This window comes from Podarcis gaigeae (genome assembly GCF_964106915.1).
Source record: "Podarcis gaigeae genome assembly, chromosome: 1".
In the NCBI taxonomy this organism is placed as follows: domain Eukaryota; kingdom Metazoa; phylum Chordata; class Lepidosauria; order Squamata; family Lacertidae; genus Podarcis; species Podarcis gaigeae.
Window position 1 is genome coordinate 54622365 of NC_139678.1, and position 21389 is coordinate 54643753.

The window sequence follows — 21389 nt, forward strand, 5'->3', positions numbered from 1 at the left end:
TTCAGATATGTGTGCATTTCAAAGGATGCTGGTGTTTTGGTTCTCATGTGGTTTTGGAAAGTGTAAATTTTACGGATTCACCTTTAACTGCAAACTGCATCTAATTTCTCTCCCATTTCTAACTATGAGCAAGCCTGATGAATTCTGCTTGCTTCCCTGTTATGGCAGATAAAATGAATTTGCTACGGCACAACTGCAATTAGTGAAATGCATGTGTCTGTGTTATTTCTGTAGGGGTAATAATTCCGTGTTGAACTCTGAGCTCATAAATTGCTTGTCACTGTCACATAATGACAGGAAACTTTGGCGTCCCTAATTGTGCCCACCACAAAATCTCCCTCCTTCCTTCTTTCTCAGCTGTTCTGCCAGAACATATGAGAATTCAAACAATGATGATTGGTTTCCATTGGTACAGAGCTATCCTCTGGAACATTGAGGGAAGTGATAGTTCAAGGCTGCTCCTTTTCCTCTTTTCATCATTGCCTAGTGTTGTTTTACTTTGCTCATTGCAGAGAGAAACAGATTATCCAGTGTGTGGGCTGGCAACAGCCAGCAGGCTTTCTCATTTTTCCTGCAGTACAACCCAGTGGGGATTTCCAGCAATTTGAAACGTGTATGCATTCTGGCTGATCTGTCGTCATCGCCACCATTGCCCGCAGTGCATACCCATAAATTCCCAAGGCAGACATGCCATTACACACAATATGATTTGTACTGCAGCAGCAGCTGGTGAGATAGAGAGATCTCACAGGATGCTGCACAGGAGGAGAAATATTCCCGCACTGGATCAGTCCATTGGGCCATTAAACCTCATCCATTGCCTCTGGCAGTGGCCACTAGTGGAGGCTTCAAATGAAAACACCACAGAAAGTATTGGGCACAGTGAAGAAGGTAAAAAAGGGCAGCGCTTGCTTGAACATGCCATTAACTATCAGCTTCCAAATTGCCATCCATTCACACATATGAACACATACACACATGTAGAGGAGACCTGGTGTGTGTTTGAATGTTGCACTCTCAGGAATGCTGGTTCATACTATGCTTGAAAGTGCCACTGCAGTTTAAACTTTGTATACAGACTGTACATAATAGGGCAATTTCACTGTACAGTAACATGTTCTAGAGCAGCCTTTCTCAACCTGTGGGTCCCTAGTTGTTGTTGTTGTTGTTGTTGAACTACAACTCCCATCACCACTAACTAGCAAGGCCAGAGCTCAGGGATGATGGGAGAGCTAGGGACCCACAGGTTGAGAACGGCTCTGAATTATCACTCTCTGAATTATGTTAGACCACACCCATTTTACTCTATTCCTCATATTGTATGCAACACATCAGCCATATATCACAGCCAACCAGATGATCGCATGGTGGGCTATAAAAGAGGAGACACATCAAGCAAAGCACTGAGAGGCAATGCATGGCTAGAGAACTGTGTACAGTCTGGGTGTATTAGATTGATCAGGCTACTTCAGTGTTTTGTAGGTCAGTTTAAATTGAAGCCACCAGACAAGGGAGCTTGAACTTCACCAACAAAGACCAACTGCCTTCTTTTTACACCCTTGAGGATATATAAAGTGTTGGGCACATTATAATTGGATGCTACTTGCTGAGCAAAGTGTTTATTTTCTTAGTAGGTGGGAGACAGTGGATTGCACCTTTTACGAGGCCTTTATGGTAATATTATTATAGATAATCGTGCAGGAGAAACCACTCAAATGCAGCAATTAATGTCCAATTTGCTTTTCAGCAGCCCAAGGCTGAACTGCTGTGGTTGTAATCCAGTTTAATGACTGCTTTAGGGGGGAAAATGTCATCTGATAGATGTTTTGCTTTTATAATGGGCATCTTTGCAATCTTCCCAGTTGCCATCACTTAGCGCAACTAAATGAGCACATTAAAGGCAGGCAGAATGATGCACAACTATGGAAAACTGTAGCTGAGCTGAGGAGTTATTTTTAGCAAGAAGATACTGATGACTAGTGGTGAGAGCAAGAGTTGCCTTCAGGAAAGTTAGGATTTAGAATTCATTATTGCCTGTGAATTATAGACAACATCTTTAGCTCTTCAGAACTGGGAGATTATTTTCTGCATGTTCCCTTGTTTTCTAAGGCTAGTAAAGGAGGATTACTTCTTTGGGACATTGGCCTACTAATCAACAGTAGTGAGCGCTCTCATTAAAGTGTGCTGCTTCATAGCTAATTCCTTTCCTCCACTGATTTGATATTTTTGAGCATCCTTTATGCAGAGAAAGGTTTAGACCAGAGACAAGCATGCTGATGAATGAATAGCCTTTTGCCTTTAGTTTATGTGAGCACAGCTCAACTATTTTAGGTGGCACAAGCTCAAGCTTGCTTATACTGATAGCTCATAGACCTGGTGGGCTACAAAACTGCAACACTACAAAGCTCCAAATAGTCTGGGTTGTTCTGTGCTGGGCTGAGCAACAGTAAGGCTCAACAAGAAGTTATTATCTGGACAGAACTATCTGAAGCAGATTATCAGGTACCTCAGGTTACAGATGCTTCAGATTACAGATGCTTCAGATTACAGACTCCACTAACCCAGAAATAGTACCTCAGGTTAAGAACTTTGCTTCAGGATGAGAACAGAAATCGTGCGGCTGCGGCAGTGGGAGTCAGTCCCCATTAGCTAAAGTGGTACCTCAGGTTAAGAACAGGTTCAGATTAAGAATGGACCTCCAGAACGAATTAAGTTCTTAACCCGAGGTACCACTGTATCCATATCTACTACTACAGTGTTCAGAAATTCTGACTGTTGCCTAGCCAATCCAGCAATGTTGAACTCTCTGTCCATCAGCTGATGGCAGTTAGGTGACTCCACCTCTGCATTCTGCAGGGATTGGCTGCATAACCACGTTCCCCATGGCAACTGCCAATCCAGCCAGATCTCTACCTGCACCACACCTGTCCAGGACAGGAGGTTAAGGTAAACAGTTTCATGGGCCAAGCTGGAATCTGTGCTGTGCTGGATTTGGCCTATAGGCCAGAGCTACCCCACCCCTAGCAGATAGAGAAGAGTTTGCATGATTCCTATATTGTATCACATAACACCAGAAGGCTAATGAAAGTGGACTAAATAATATATTTGCCAATGTGGGTTGAGTTAAATGCATGGCAATAGTTCCACAACTTGGAATATACTTATAAACAGGATTCCATGGCATATAAAGCCTCTACTTTGCTAAAGCCAAGCAGGTATAGGTCTGGTCGGTGCCTAGATAGGAGGTTGCTGGGAAGCACATGAATACTGGGTCCAAGAGAGAGTAAACAGTGACATGTAAATGTGAGAAATAAAAACTATTTCAGTAAAGATGAAAGTCTATGGATCTGCTGTCTGGGTTCTTCTCATATTGCTGCTTTGGTTGTGAACAATGACCTTAGATGATTCCTCTTTGTTAATGGAAAGTTCCAACCAGCATTCCCTATCCCAGTTCCCATGGGAAAGCTATTTTGCTCCTACATATAACAAGCAATAGATGTTAGCATATGTGCACAAGTGTTTGGCATTAAGGAGAAGCTCTTCTGTAATTAAGATCTTAGATAATTACATGATTACTTTATTTTGCAGCTTCAACAACACTCCCCTCAAAATATTTTAAATCAAACCTTAGTTTGTAGAAATTAATTACAGTACTTGGTTAAAGCTTTCTGTGAAATCACAGAATTAGGACAGCCTGCCATCATATTAGGATATTTGTCTCTTTGCTCAGATCCAAAAGGTAAAAAGTCTGTTGCCTTTTAGAGTAATACATAGTTTTCCTTCCCGTATCAGAGAAACTTGTGCGTATGTCATTAGTAATCCACCCAGGCTACTTTGCTTGCTTAAGAAGACCTGCTTTCCTTGTTGCCTTTTTCTCTATCTTCACTGGTAACTTCCTTATAGGCTGAGCAGCTTTCTTTTTGTGTTCCTCAACTTCTTAATGAGAATCTGAAATGCATATGTTGGTAGATGTCTCACTTTGATCTGCGTATAGACTGATTGCTGCAAGGACTCTTTCCTCTAGCATTTCAAATATTTTAGATATGAGTTATCCATGTAAATCTTAATAAATATTTATTTCCTCCACGGATAACTCTGGCAACAGTACAGCTTGTACTTTTTAGCTTTATTATAAAGGGATGATCTTGTAGTTGTCAATGTTGATTTAGATTGGTGGAAAACCTCAAATCTGTGGGCCAAAATCAGAATCTCTCTTCATTTCAATGGTAGTTTTATATTGACATTTCAATTAACAAATGGCTTTCTCTGACTTCAGTACATCTATCAACCCATTTTTTGTTTTGTTTATGGTAACTCCAGGCCTATTTTATTGGTTTATTCCAGGAAAGAGATCCTAAATTCTTTGGTTCCAGGAAAGAGATCCTAAATTCTTTGGTTCCAGGAAAGAGATCCTAAATTCTTTGGTTCTTCAAAGTGCTGTCTTTGAAGAACCAAAGAATTTGATCATTCTCATACTGAGATGGTTTGGTCATGGTTGTCCTGACTATTCAAAATGTATTATTTCTGTTTAGTGTCCATTCAAGAATGTGTTCACGAATTGATAGTGTCCAGAGAGAAAGAGAGATGATCCCTATCCTTAATGCATCACCTTGGAATCTGGAGCAGAAACTTGAGCTTGATAAGAGAACATGGGACAGGTGTCCACTAGGAAGGCAGGCTTGGGGAAATCTGTCTCTAGCATTGAGACACCTGTCTTGGTGCTTCCAGCTCTAGCATAATGCAGCCCCCCCCCCCGCCTTTTTATTTAGAGCCACTTGCTCACGAAAAAAGCGTGACTTTTATGTATAAGGATCTGAAAGCTTTGTCTGGTTACCCCTTGTTTCCTGCCAACTCTTAAGCCAACCACCAACTGCTGCTTTCTGTTTGTTTTAAGTTGCGGAATGATTATGGTCCCAGAAACCATGGCTAATAAAGAGCTCTGCTTTAAGCAGCACTGTGATTGGCCTGGTGAGTCACTGCACTACTCAGTTATTAAAGGTACAGGAGCCTTTCCCTCTTTTCCATCTGGCCACCTTGCCAAGAACTGCTGTTGCTATAGCTGAAAACACTGAGTGGGAAATGTGTGTGATTAAAGCAGGCTTCATTTATGGTGAATTTCAGAACATTTCCAAGATAAAGGCTATCATTTTGAATTTGTGCACTTGGGAGACTGGGGAGATTCAGTTTGAATGGAAAATGCCTTATAAACTTGAAAAAGGGACCTGGATGACCTCCCTAATGATGATGTGGAGGAGGGCATTGTTTTTGAAAGTCTCACCAGCAGATTAAACTCTTTGGCTTCAGATTGACTAAAAGTAGGGATTGAGCAGTATGATTTGATGTGTATTAACCCAAAAAGTTGAAAGCAGAGATAAAGACAGTACCAGTCATGGGAGTGACATTGACCCTAGTAAACTTACTGAATTTTATTATGAGGTATAATTTTAAGGCAGGAACACTGAGCTATTAATATAGATTCATTATAAATGGTTGCTGATTGCAAGCCCGGTAGTATGGGACGTTGGTTCTTCAGATAAAACATTTCTGAACCAATTTATGGAAACTGCAAAACCTTGATAAGGACGTACAAGTTTAAGATAGTGTAATGGGTTATAAAAGCACTGTCCACCCTGAGGCAGCTCATGGAAACTGATAGCAAATTGTGTGTTCTGATGCCTATGGTTATTCACAAAATGGCGATTTTCATGGCCATTTTTCAGCTTTACTAATTTTGGTTGAGAAGTGTATGCTAATGAAGATTTCCTAACCAGTCAAAGCCGGCTATAATAAATTGTACATAGTGCAATGCCCTGCTGCTTCAGACCTTCTGTGGTCTTTTGTAGTGGGGGGAGAAAGGGGGGGAATCCAAGAAGACAGAAGTTACACCTTTGTGGAAAAATTGCTATTTGAGGATCTTTTGCATATATTAATAACAATATAATATAACATACAATATAATAACATACAGTGCTAAAAATGTACTGTATACTCAGAAGTCAAGTCTATTGAATTCAGTTGAGCCTACTCTCTGGCAATCGAGGTTAGGATTGTAGCCTATATATCATATAGAAACTTGAGGATCAAACAGCCATCAATTTGTTATATTTCCCCTTTTCCTCTTTTCTTTTAATTAAGCAGCATACATAAGTACATTGATTCTTAAGACAACAGCAGGTTTTCCCTTTGGATTAAGATATGCATGCCATAGTATAATCTGATCAGACAATTCAGAACACTGACTAGTTGTAAATATTATACTATGATTTCACTGTCACATAGATTGCATCAATTAATAGTCTCGGAGGAGGCTGGGAAGTCCCCATTGTTAAATAAGAAATAAGCATGTAGATTTCAAATCAATTTGGCTCCTGTTTATATCAGCCAGGTACTTATGTAAATACTTGGAGATTAATAGGGTGAGGTGAGTGAGATGTCAGTGTGAAAGCCAAATCACATTCCATGAATGTGAAAAGCCACACAGAACTGAGTCTGAACATCAAATGCACATTGGTATTATACTTTGTGTAAGGGGAATGCACTGCAGTTAAAATCTGTAGCTGTACTTTTAGGCAAGCTTCACTTAACTGAAGATATCAAGTCCAGGAAATTGGGGGAGCACCAGAAAAGAGAAGAAACCTGTTGGGATTGTAAATTATTCTTAGAAAATATGATATTCTAGTTAAGACATCTTGCTGTCTCTTTCCAGCAGAGAGTACAAAATGTTAAACATTGTATTCCCCTTCCCATTGGTTAAGAGCTCATCGTTGACTCTATTTTCCTATTTCTTTTTACTACAGGCAGCTTTGCAGCTGATTCCACATGTTTAATAGTGTCTGGGTTAGATTCCATTCTGTATTTCCAGGTTCCTTGCAGTATTTGTTTGGCAGTCATCTGGGTATTTCCTGTAGCACTACTCTGATGCTTTCCCTAAAGGTCAGCCCTTCTTCTTCTTTTAAGCAAGAAGCTGTTGTGAAAACAGTGGTAATCTGTAGGCCAGCTGACTCTGCCCTTAAAATAGTTCCTGAGCATCAAGATCCATGCCAAGGTGATGGAATTTTTAATGTTGCCCAGGCATCTCCCCACTTACCTCCCATTTCCTCAATGCATACACCATTCTATGGTATAGATATAAAAGAGATGAACCTGCATTTTATGATCCACAGCAGCTACAGTAACTAAAGCTTTGGACTAATTGGCTCATTTTCTTGAAACATCCATTTGTCAATCACTCACAGCAAACATTAGACACGTCTGTTGGAGATTTGGGTTCTACCTTGGGACTTGAATGGAATTCTCTTTCTTTCCTTATGCAGCACTACTAATTAGAAATATGCTCTTTTGGTTCAGTGTGCCGAGATTAGCTTAATTTCAGTGAAGACATAATGCTAGGTCCTCGGTTTAAAAATAGGTACTGCAGATGTTTCTGCAGAGGAGAAAGCTTTGAAAATATCTCCTTGGCTGTGTAAGGTTCTGTGCATATGTACTTAGTAGCGGAGCATAATTATATTTTAAATTAATGGGTTACATATGACTACCCTGGAACAATGCTGGACTGTGGTGACTCAGTAGGTAAGTGATTCCTCTCCTCTCCCGAGGCCCTAATTCCAATCTCTGCTGCATTGTATGTATGGCTTTGCATATGTATATATGTAAAATATGTGAATATATTAACTCACTAAATCAGTCTCGCAAGATCAAATTGATTGTGCTGTTGTCTTCAGCAGGAAGATAGCCTATTTCAAAGGGCTTGGTGCTGCATTCCTCTAGAAATGAGTGGGCTGCATAGAAATCACTCTTTCATGGAATTACTTCTTCATGAAACCTTTATTTCATCTAATTCTGGTTAATGGAATACATTCAGTAAAAGCAGTGTTGTTTTTTATCAGACTGGGCAAGACTGGTCAGCTCTGACCGTTGGCCATGTTGGCTGGGGCTGATGGGATGTGTATCCTACAACATCTGCTATAGAGTATCTCAGAGTAGCTTTGAGGAATAGTTTGTCTTCACTGTTTTTGGTCCAAAGTTTTCATATTTTAAGTTTCAAATGTCATATTTATATTCTAAGTGTTGGTCTATATATTTGAAAGAGTTAAATATTGGCAGTTTTGTGGGGTATTTTATAAGCCATTTCAAATAATTGCTTGGGTTTTGAATGGGAATCTTAAAATGCATATAATACCCACTTTATTTGTAGGCTATGTATAGACAAGAAACAGAGAGAGAATGGGGGGTGGGGTGACAGAGAGGACTAAAGGTAGAATCTGTCCATAGAGCAGTACCCTCCAGATATTGCTGGACTTCAGCTCCCATCATCCCTGACTGGTAATGATGGGTATTACCATGCTTACTGGTAATGATGGATATTGTAGCCCAACAACATCTGGAACAACAACAACAACAATAATAATAATAATAATAATATTAAAAATATATTTATACCCCACTCATCTGTCTGGGTTTCCCCAGCCACTCTGGGCAGCTTTCAACAGAACATTAAAAACAGAATAAAACTCCAAACATCAAAAACTTCCTTAGACAGGGCTGCCTTCAAATGTCAGATACTTGTTTATTTCCTTGACATCTGATGGGAGGGCGTTCCACAGGGTGGGTGTCACTACTGAGAAGGCCCTCTGCCAGGACGGCACAGTGTTCTAGATGATGATGACAGGTTCTAAATTTAACCCCATGATGTTCATATTATAATACAGTGGTACCTCGAGTTACATACGCTTCAGGTTACAGACACTTCAGGTTACAGATTCCACTAACCCAGAAATAGTACCTTGGGTTAAGAACTTGGCTTCAGGATGAGAACAGAAATCGCACGGTGGCCGCGTGGTGGCAGCGGGAGGCCCCATTAGCTAAAGTGGTACCTCAGGTTAAGAACAGTTCCAGGTTAAGAACGGACCTCCAGAACGAATTAAATACTTAACCTGAGATACCACTGTACTGGCATCGAGGGATTTATTTTAAAGCAGAGATTGTAGTCATATCTCTGAGGTTATAGTTCTGAGCAATCTGTGTGATGAAGGAGCTGTGTTGGGTTCACATATATATGACTAATCTTAATTTCAAGGTGTGAAATTGCACACAATAGATGGATTTTCAGGCTTTAAAACTGAAGCTTAAAAGCCGCATAATGGAAGAAATCTCAGGCAAAAAAGCAATGTAATCTTCTTTTTAAAGAGTCAGGCATTTGTCCTAGGAGAGAGGGGGGGGGAAACCCCAAGGGAGAGGAGGAGGAGATTGTTGACGTTTTACTCAGCCCCTTTGAAACAATAGCACTATAGTTTGAATAAACTTTTAAGATTATGTGAAAATATTAACCAACTCCTTTCTTGAACAAACAGGGTGTAGCGACAAAACATTAGTGTATGAGAAACAGTTCTTCGCTTCATAGGTAACAAGGAGTAGAACAACGGAAACCATAAATTACTTGGGGTGTGAGGCCTGCTTCCAGCACGTCCACTTGGCTACACCTCTGTGAGCTGCATGGTTGGCAGCCCTGAGAAAGGGCCCTACACACATACCAACAAACATGTTAGCCCAGGATTCCCCCTACAGTGGAGGCACTTTGCACAATACATTAGTGCACATGTACACCTCCTTTTCATCATTGCCAAATGCGCAGCCAGTAGGGGCAGGTGTGAAGGAATGAAGCTGATCCTTCACATTTCCTTTTAACACAGGCATTGCCAGTTTTTTGGGGGGCCCATGAGCACATTTGCAAATAAGGGACTGGGCACTGTGTGTATGCATACACATCCAAACACACAGCAGAATGTCTTCTACTGACTTCATGCAACCTTAATTTCCACAGCAGGAGGGGACCCTGTGGCTGCCAGAGAAGGCCAATATGGTTGCACGGGCGCTCATGGGCACCACAATGGTGATCCCTGTTTTAACACATGGGAGGTTGTGTGAACTTCCATTGAGCATCTGTGTTCATCCTATCTTTAATCTTTTGCCCATCATATATATGCTAGACCTCTGATAGCCCTCCAAACTGGTTGTTTTGTTTTGGTTTTTTTTTTTTTGCTTTCCTTGGAGCTTTAATTATTTACCTCTTCAAAGCTGCCTGGCAGTATATAAGCTTCTCCCAGTCCTTTATTAGACTCTTTCACCTTTTGCATCCCTGTAAAACCATGCAGTGTTGAATAAAAGTGACATCTTAGGTTCTCTGGAGAGTTTGTCCTAAACACTTGGCATTTGTTTAACATTTGCATCATTTCAGTAGCATGTTGCAAACCATCTTCTAGAGGTCAGTAATATGGGTACAATTAACTATTAAAATCCATAGATTAACTGAAATACAAGGATAGCCATAACATTTTAAAATCCTGTACAACACGGTATAAAAGTATGGCATGCACACTATGGTATTTTCCATTCTATAACCCAGTACTATGAAAACCATCATTTATAGTTCAGATTGGGAAAAATGAATACAGTAAATGGACAAAAGTACAAAGATTCACAAAATGTTTATGGGTATGCGTACCCCTGTGTACCCCCCCCCCAAAAAAAGCACTGCTTATAGTACTGAGGACTGTGTCTGTCTGTCTGTTAAGAAGACAACATTATCAATCTTTCTGGCAGGCATTTAGGACTCTCCAGTTGTTACCTGCCATGCTGTTAAATTGCAGATAATTCTGGTGGGTCAAACAGGTAATTAACAATGAATCAAAGATTGTACTTCATTCACGATTATTAAAGAGCATTTTGTTTGGTGTTCTCAGATGGTTTATGGAAGCTTTTCCAACAGTGTTTCCACACCACGTGAGTCAACTGAGTTGGCTTTGGCTGTGAGATTAACTCTTGAGTGGCCTTTTGAAGCTAGAATACCTTCTGATCAGTCTGTGCAGTGATCCTAAACAGTGTTAGGGTTGAGTCTATGACACCAAAACCATAAATGACGTGCTAAGTGTTTCTGACTTGTGCATTTTTTTTTTTAAAAAAACAACCCTACAAAGTAGTGGAGAAATTATTGTTATTATGTATTTATTTATTTATACCTTGTATTTTTCCCTGACAGGGATCTAAGACAGCTTCCCCACCAGCCATCATGCATTTCCCATCAATTAACTGAAACACTCTCTACACCATAAAGTGCCCCTTTTAGTTCATTCAGCTTTCATCTTCAGCATAAGGACATGTGTGGGGTGAGAGTGGGGACAGGGGGCTGCTCCTGTGTCCTATCCTGTGCACCTTCTCTGTAAATCCCAATGTGCCCTGTGGGAGGACTAATTGCAGTGGCAGATGTGGTCGATATTGGGAGAACTTGATTGGTGAGATATTTGTTGCATTTTCATTTTTCATACATCTGTTTTGGGAAATTTGATCCTTTGCAAAATTGCTGTGTTAAAAAAAATTAAAATTGGGCCATCAGGCCAGGCCAAGGAAGTGAAAGAAGCTGGTAGGTCACACTATTCTGGATTATGCTTTGATCCAGCCAAATGGTGACAAAAGTACTTATATGATGATCATGCCTAAAATTGTATAAAGCACTGTAGAATAATAATAACAGGATTGTAAGGGGGCAGGAAAACTTAGATAGAACTTCATATATGTGCAGCATCTTGAGGGATTGGACTCTGTGCTCTTATAGCAGGGTGCAGTACTCCAGTGGTTCATATACAGCGGTCTCTCCTCTGTCAAAATCTTCGCAGAAGACTCAAGTATCACTTTGTTAACTTTTATTATGCTCAGGTTTGCACTCCCTCCCCTTTTTTTCTTTTTTCTTTTTGGAAATTGTTCAACATATATTGGCATAATTATGATGCATAATTATACATAAAGTGCCAGCCCTTCAGAAGTCATTTTCCTGCCCTGAATATAAATTTAATAAATAAAATATTGTAGGTTGGGGGTATTGTATTTGTTTATGCAATTGTGTGTTTTTATATTGTAAACTGCTCTGTGATCCTTCGATGAAGGGCAGTATAGAAATTTAATTAACTAACTAACTAACTAACTAACTAGAGAGCTTTCTCAGAGATGAGAATGACGCACAGTGCACAAATAATATGAGGAAAATATGAGATCTCTCTGTCAGGAGTTCAGCCTACACTCGAGTAGGACCTTGGCAGAGACACATGCCCGACTGGCATGCTCCCTCCCTCCTGGATGATAGTTCAGGAGCTTCAAAAGCTTTCTTCTGCCCAAACATCACAGCAACCGACGCCAACCAATACCGGCACACTTAGGGATCCGCAGAGTTTGCGCATCATGTGTGACAGACCTCAGCAACTCAGCGTTTTGGCTAATCTATTTTATTTACAAATAAACACACACTGAGCACTGCAACACGACTCCCTCTCTCTCTAGTATCAGACAACAAAGAGAAAAAAAGAAACAAGGACAATAGTCCCACTTCACAGAACACAGTAACACAAACATCCTGTCTCCGTCACTTCCCACTCTGTGGAGTCAAAACATACACCATCATGTGATAGACAAAAATCCCATGATTGCAATCATGGAGCAGGAATTCTAACACTCTCATGCCATCCATGTGTGGCTAAATATGTGGATGTCATTAATAGATGCTGTAGAGTGGTAGAAGACACAAATTTCTGTGAATAATAAGAAGGGAAACTTAAACTGTTAAATTTCTCTTACTGTTACATTACTTCAGTCAAATTAACTATCTTTCATTTACTTTATTTCCTAATTAATTTACTAAAATTAATGTCTCAATGTAATTTAAATTTTCAAGGGTATAACTTCCACCTAAATCACAGGCAATTCATTACTTCAACTTTACAATATTTCCTATATCAAGGGAATAATACGTTAACCAATGAATACCTTCCCACATTCGATAGATCTTATTTAAAGCTGATTTAAAAGGGCCTATTTTAACCTGAGTTATACATGGATCAATTAATTTCACTGACTGATATGTATAAACGTAAGACTTTGGTTTATATTCATTTTTTAACTACAGTTATTTGATCCTGCAAAATCACATATTCTTTCTCAATTAACATATTCCCCATGCACATGATATGAATGACATTTTATTTATGAGGTTCAATAAAATTGAGGAATACTTTTTTTTATTAAAGAAAGCAAAATGTTTAGGCCTACTGTGATGGCAAAGATTGCAACCTGCCCTTTAAGACGGATGTTCCACTTCTAGGGTTGGAGGCAGTGTGTCTCTGAATTCCAGTTGCATGGAATTAAAGGTGAGGACAGTGGAGGCTAATCTGACTTCCTTAGGGCCCGGGACCTCTAAAGTGTTGCTATTTATGGACCTTAATGTCCTCCACGGGGCATATCAGGAGAGGCGGTCCCGTAGGTATGAGGGTCCTAGTGTTTCTAGGTATCGTTACTGTGAGCAGTAAGCTACAATGCCCAGGATTCTTTGACAGCGAAATGAGTTTCAAAGGTGCTTTAAAGGTATAGTGTGCATGCCAACTGCCCCCCCCAAATGTGGCTCAGTGGATCAATGTTGGTGGTTCAAGCCCACCTGGGACAGCTGTGTGCAGAATTCCCACATTGCAGGAAGTTGGACTACATGACCCTTAGGGTATCTCCCAACTATACAATTCTATGCTTCTGGCACTTGAAAAACCCGCTGGCTCAGCCAATTTTCTATCCTCGGTAGAGTATGAAAGCAATTAGGTATGGGGTGAGTAATAAAATGACAAATTTAACAACAAAAACAAAAACTTTTAAAAAACTAAACCTTTCCCAGTTTTGGAAATCTCAAAAAGGAAAAAGTTAAGAACACTATGAATGTTGATACCTAGGAGCAAAATCAAAATGACAGAAGAAATGGTATCCACCTCAAGCTAGACTAGATTACTTTTCTCACCTGCTCAATACTTTCTCAGAGCTGAGCTTCCAGCTCCATTTGCAGCCTCCTTTCCTGGCTTCTTCCTTGTGCAGTGCTTCCACTGTGCTTCCTTACTTTGTCATTGAAATCCTGCTCAATATTGAACCGGAGCAGAACTCCAATGTATAGATAGCAGAGTAAAAAAATTAAACATATTGCAGGATTCCCACAAAATAGACGAGAGGCAGTTGTATTTTATCCAGCAGAGCTTTACTGCTACTGAAGGCAAATGAGCATAATGGTCACAAATCTAATACATTCAGGATTGGCACTGTCCTTAAGAAATCCAGTTGCAGTAGACTTAACTTACGATAACTTATAATAAGTCTAAAACTTTAACAATACGCATGCTATATACAGAACACCACACCAGAAGGAAAGAGAGACAGAAAGAAAGAGAAAGTGAAACCCAGGCTCCTCCTTGCCTATTATTATAGTCAGCATGACCTTGACAAAAAGATAACAGAACCAGTTTAAACCAGCTGTACTCAGCTTATCTGAAGGAACAACCCAAACATCATGAACCTTCTCTTGTTTCTTTCACATAGAGAAGCTTCTCTTGAATTTAGTAGAATGGGAAAGATACATTGGATCAATACTTTATGTACTAAGAAATGCAAACTGACATACTTCCACAATGTTTCAATTTGTTTCCCCACCACCACCGTTTCAGCATTCACACAAATACTCCCTTTTTCTCTCTCTTCCACTATGATCATACTATGTTTCAACTGTCTCCTTATACACATTATTTCCACTCTCCCCCTGAACCTAGAAGGGGAGTACACTTGTGGATAAGTTTCCATCCTTTCAGCCTGCTCAATTTCTCTCCCTTAAATCTTGAGGATACATGTTTCCTTAACTACGAAGTTGCTGGGCTGCATATTTTTTTCTTCTGTTAATTTAGAACAGACACTTATTTTCTTTAACAAAAAGCAAAGAAGGGGAAAGAAAAAAAATGTTCTTGTAATAAAGGAGAGAAAATGAAATGGTGCAGCAGTTTCCTTCACACCTACAATCAGTCATATACCTAAGATATAGTTTGGTAAAATGCTTCCTTAACTTTTCCAGACAGATTTTGCAGTCTGTCACTATATGTAAAATGGAGGAAAATCTGTTCATTTATTCTTCCCTTTATATGAATAAAAAAGGAATCAAAACATCAAGGATTGCAGTTTCCAGATTTTAATACAGTACTGATAGCTTTATGCATATTGTTATAACTTATTAGATGTGTAAAGGGATCCCTGACCATTAGGTCCAGTCATGGCCGACTCTGGGGTTGCGGCGCTCATCTCGCTTTATTGGCCGAGGGAGCCGGCGTACAGCTTCCGGGTCATGTGGCCAGCATGACTAAGCCGCTTCTCGTGAAGCAGAGCAGCGCACGGAAATGCTGCTTACCTTCCCGCTGGAGTGGTACCTATTTATCTACTTGCATTTTGATGTGTTTTTGAACTGCTAGGTTGGCAGGAGCAGGGACCGAGCAACGGGAGCTCGCCCCATCGTGGGGATTCGAACCACTGACCTTCTGATTGGCAAGTCCTAGGCTCTGTGGTTTAACCCACAGTGCCACCCGTGTCCCGCATTTGATGTGTAGTCAGACCCTATTAAGATTAAGCTTTGAGCATAATGGGTAACTCTTTCACCCCTGCTTTTCTACTACGTATTGCTAATTCATGTTTGAGTTAAATCTATGAAGTTGAACTAGACTAAAGTTTTCTGCCCATTGTATAGCAGGGTGAGGGGAGGATGTTAGTATTTCTTTGCTATTAATATGTTGAAAGACTTAATCATTACTTTTTCAGAAGTACCACTATCATATACCTGAACAAAGAGTACATAATTGCCTTGTTTAGAGTAGGGAAATTGGAAGAGGTAAATATTTGTTGTTGTTGTTTAGTCATTTAGTCGTGTCCGACTCTTCATGACCCCATGGACCAGAGCACCCCAGGCACTCCTGTCTTCCATTGCCTCCCACAGTTTGGTCAAACTCATGTTAGTAGCTTTGAGAACACTGTCCAACCATCTCGTCCTCTGTCGTCCCCTTCTCCTTGTGCCATCAATCTTTCCCAACATCAGGGTCTTTTCCAGGGAGTCTTCTCTTCTCATGAGGTGGCCAAAGTATTGGAGCCTCAGCTTCAGGATCTGTCCTTCCAGTGAGCACTCAGGGCTGATTTCCTTCAGAATGGAGAGGTTTGATCTTCTTGCAGTCCATGGGACTCTCAAGAGTCTCCTCCAGCACCATAATTCAAAAGCATCAATTCTTCAGTGATAAGCCTTCTTTATGGTCCAGCTCTCACTTCCATACATCACTACTGGGAAAACTATAGCTTTAACTATACGGACCTTTGTTGGCAAGGAGATGTCTCTGCTTTTTAAGATTCTGTCTAGGTTTGTCATTGCTTTTCTCCCAAGAAGCAGGCATCTTTTAATTTTGTGACTGCTGTCACCATCTTCAGTGATCATGGAGCCCAAGAAAGTAAAATCTCTTCATAAATGTCACTTTATAAATGCAAAGTTATACAAATTTCCCTGAAAAGGCTTTACCTGGCTATATATCATAGAATCAGTGAATTGTAGAGTTGGAAGGGAACCTGAGGATCATCTAGTCCTATATGGGGATCAATGATATCATTTTTTAGACAAGATCATGGGTTCTTTTCATTTTTCATTTGCAATCATTTATCCAAGCCTTGAGAAAGAATTTAAAAGGGAGGGCATTTCTTTATTTTGCACTAATGTAATTAGTCATAAATAACAGAGAGAGGGGGAGAAGCAATTTGATGTAGGGATATTTTAGGCATTTTTGATGTTGCATTGGCTAATAAAGAGAGACACTTGTGACAAACCTATACTGTGTCATATGTATAAGTTGTACATCAAGCATGGATTTAGGAAAATATTGGTGGTGGGTTAAAAAAAATCAAAGCATGATTATCCTCAACTTTCAGGTAACTTATGTGATAGCTGAGGTCCAACATTAATTGAGGAGAGCACCACATGTACTTGAATGTATGTGTGTCTGTATTAATACTGCAAAAAAAAAAGCAACTAGAAAACAGAATAGCTTGTACAAATCATGATGTTGATGGAAAAGAAATACTACCACATGCCATGAAATTACCGGTAATATCACATACCTCAAAGAACTTGTGTTTTCCTTTAACTTCACAAACAGACTTTTATTGCAATCCCAAGCACCGTTGAGATACAGCATTGGCAAGTTTTAAACTAGAGCGTGCAGGCATTTAGTCAGCCCTCTTGGGATTGGATCGACTTTCCCAATCCCCACAGTTGTTTTTCACACTTTGCCTTTCCTTCTTTCCTCACCTCTAAGTAGAAAAGAAAAAAGGAGAGCGAAGTGTGATCAAGTTTAGTCTAGCGAGCATTTTTCTCACTCTTAAGTGTTGCTTGTTAAATTTCATTTTTGAAAAATGTAGTTGTTTTTAGTGTACCTGTAAGTGAGTGTGAAATAAAGCACCCTGAATCATTAAAAAAGAAAAAACCCAGCAACTTTGCTTCCTGCTGCTATATAATTTTAAAATGGCTAGGTAATTTGTACAGTGTTTAAGGAAAAAAATAAATCGTACCAGAGCTGACAACTTGGACACCAAACTGCAGGTAAATGCAATTTAAAACAGCGGATTTAGTATCCCTTTGGGGAGAAAAATGAGGTTTTAGATTAGAAATGCTTGACATACCATTAATTAAACTGAAAGGTACATTCCTGTACTGCTTTGATACCTTATAGGGAAGCCACCAAATTTATGTGGCTATAGTAAATGATAATCTTTCAGTTCTGCTGCAATGATATCTGGCCCTTCATAGCATAGAACTTCAAGAGAGCTTGGCTAGTGGTCAAAAGAGGTAAAGAATAGCTGCTTTGGTTATCAGGTTATTTGGTTATTCCTGTAGACTACATCAATGGAATGTTGTTTAAAAGGACACTTAGGAGGAACCCTTGAAAGCATTTATTCGTTTACTAAAATGAAGCTGGTATGTTAGGACCAAATCTCCTTGTAACTGTATGTGGATGTGGTCAACTGTGGTTGTCAAAGGAGTAGGCTTGCCAGCCTTCCTAAAGGCATAGGGAAAGGTAAAGGGACCCCTGACCATTAGGTCCAGCCGTGACCGACTCTGGGGTTGCAGCGCTCATCTCGCTTTATTGGCCGAGGGAGCTGGCGTACAGCTTCCGGGTCATGTGGCCAGCATGACTAAGCCGCTTCTGGCAAACCAGAGCAGCGCATGGAAACACCATTTACCTTCCCGCCAGAGCAGTACCTATTTATCTACTTGCACTTTGATGTGCTTGCGAACTGCTAGGTTGGCAGGAGCAGGGACCGAGCAATGGCAGCTCGCCCCATTGCAGGGATTCGAACCACCGACCTTCTGATTGGCAAGTCCTAGGCTCTGTGGTTTAACCCACAGTGCCACCCGCGTCCCACAAAGGCATAGAGGTACCCCCAAAAAGGGTTTGAACAGAACCTGCAATACATATAGTACACAATGGCTGACTTGCCGCACAATTTATCTTAACACAATTGTGATAAGAGACGGGATAACTCACAGCCAAACCACTTTCAGCTAATCCTTTGTCTCTGGGCTCATGAAGACAAATGCCATAATAGCAAAGGCCAGCTGTCAAGAATCATTGCCGATACTGATGGATAGATTAGGTAACATGGCGTGTGCATGTTGCTCCTGCTCTCATGTAATGGAATTGTGGTCACAAAGCCTTGAATCCTGCAGTTGCTATTTGTCATGTGCTGAACAGCAGCATTGTGCCTGGTCAGCACTTGGAGGGGAAGGTGTCCAGGGAAATGCAGACAGTTGCAGGAAATGACTTTGTTGATTCATTAAGTGCAGCTTTCCCATTTTCTATTAGTTAGCCAACACTGTAGCTCCATGCCAGAGGGCACTGTGCCATCGGAAGGGCTACTTATTTGAACGAGACCCAAAGACAGCGCCTTAGACACTTTAAGTTGTTAACACATTTGTGACAAATTATCTTATGGGTGATAGTCAACTGCATTTAACTCAGAGTAGACCTATTGAGATTAATGAACATGACCAAGTGAGGTCCAATAGCTTCAGTGGGACTTCTCTGAATAAAACTTAGTTGAATACCACCCTATATTTTTAATCAAGCCCTGCCATGCTCCTGTAGGTTGTATGGGTGGGGTAGAAATAAAATATTATTATTATTATTATTATTATTATTATTATTATTATTATTATTATTAATGGTTTCAGGTAGCACATCTCAGAGCATTTTGAGCAGTCGATACATGATATTCATGCTGTGTCTATGTCCCACATGCTTGTTAACTGCAAGTCCACTGAGAAGAGTCCAGATTCAGAAGGCTCTATAAATGAAAGTCATTATTATCAATTAGCCCACTCAGGCTGCAATGCTATATATATATTTACTGGGAGTAAACTCAATGGGACTATCTTTTGAATTGCCATGTTTAGGACTGCACTGTAAATGCCCATGCTAGAGAAACAAGATCCTATGAAGTACATGTAAAGATCTGCACATGATCCATGGAAATGCGTTACTCTGCTATACTTTAAATTGCAGGTGTCTTGTTAAACATATTGTGATAAAATCAAGTGGGGGAATTACAGCTTACTTATTTAGGTAGCAAAATGCTTTAAAATGTATATGGTTTTAATATATTGTTTTATTCCCTCACCCCCAGTTTTGTAGTCATTGTAGTTCCCCCTTCGGATGCGCGCACACACACACACACACACACACACACAGACTTAAATATGACTGAAATAACAGCAGAACAGTTGCTTTATATTAGTAATCTTCAAGCAAGTAAACAGATTTCCCTTTTTAAAAATCAATATTGCATGGATTGGTTGTGCACTGTTGTTCCACCCTTTCATGGTTCTGAATTTCTTTCAAAAAATTTGTAATTTTCAATTTCTGCATAAACTGTTCTTTCAACTAGTCTATATTATTTTTTGAGTCCAGCCAGCTAGGCCATGCACATGAATGACCCTGCGCATTAAATTACCCATTACCTTCTTTTCTTTTTATCGTTAATGGAAAAGTAGCAGTTACATTTCAGCTTTTTACTATCCTTAAAGATTCACTGTTGAGAAATTCATAAAGGAGAAAAGAGATAATGTGGACAGCAGTGCAATTTGTGCTGGTAAATGCCAGGCCAGTTTCATAGATTATTTCCATATTTATGAAGGACTGAACTGGTCCAGCTTGCTGATTTCCAGCATGAAATGAACTTCATAGTCAACAGTTCATTCACCAAGCTACTGATTGTGGCTTTCCTAAGTGTAGTAGCTGTAAACTTGTCACTTATTGACTTCTTTAGGTATATTCCAAGTTTTATAACCTCACTATGTATGGTCTGTTAACATCACCATGTTTGTTTGTTTGTTTGTTTGTTTGTTTGTTTGTGAGATATTTAATCCCCATTTTACAGATATGATATATAGATATGGATATTAACAATGCAATATGTGAACAAAATGCCTAATGTCCACATATCTAACAACAATCTAAAGGCAACTACTGCAGTCACAGTGCCTTCCCTCCCCGGCCTAATACTATGTCAGGTGCGACAGAACAAACACAAGCAGACAACAATCTGGATAAAAATTGGCCACAACTTTATTGATTACAGATATAAGTGGAACTTGGGCTCAGACATTGGGTGTATATCCATTTCACCCTCCTGCCAGAGGGCTGGAACTGCTTCAGGGTCATGGCATGGATTAGGGCCTCCCCAATACGTTGATCTACTGAGTTGGCCATCCTAAGGCTACGGCTGGAAGCCCTATGGCTCATCTGCCCTATGTTTGGCTTCTGGATAGGAGACCCCTTCCAATGGGGTACCCTGTCAACAATACTAAAAGAGTATTGGGCGATGCACCACTTCAACTAATGTTTGACAACTAGGATTCCACCCAATCCCTTAACCTTTTACAGATGTTATCTATAGATAGAGATATCAATGTAATATGTGGACAAAATGCCTAATTTGGACAACAACAATCTAAAAGTGACTATTTCACAACAAATAAGAACAAGGAAATCATTTTAAACAAACAAACAAACAAACAAACACCCTGCAGATTGAAACAGCAAAATAGAGGCACATGATATAAAATATCACTTATAAACAATGGAAATAAATCACTCAATGTATGAAGAAAACAAAAACACACATTGAAAATATCTGAATCAGTTAAAAGGTTTTGACCTGAAGGCTGAAACTCGAGAGTGAAGGCAGCAGTTGAGGGTCCCTGCCAGAGTATTCTGTAAATAGGACACTAACAGCAACTGGGCATCTCCGATGTGTGGTGAGGAGCTTGGCCAGGGGACTTTGATGATGATATCAACTCTTGTGCAGGTTCAGAAGGCAGTACTTTTTCTAGATACCCTGGACTGTAGCCACATAAGAACTTCAAGGTTAACAGCAGCATTATGAATTGTGCTTGGAAACAAACAGAAAGCCAGTGGAGCTGTTTTAGGATTGGTAAAATATGCCACTGGTGCCACTATTTTGCA

General features: G+C 40.0%; 1 protein-coding gene across 7 annotated transcripts in view; it reads left to right on the forward strand.

The window, feature by feature from the left end:
* The window catches only part of LRRC4C (leucine rich repeat containing 4C), a 616943-nt gene that overhangs the window by 573899 nt on the left and 21655 nt on the right, over nt 1–21389 (forward strand). The window lies entirely within an intron of this gene.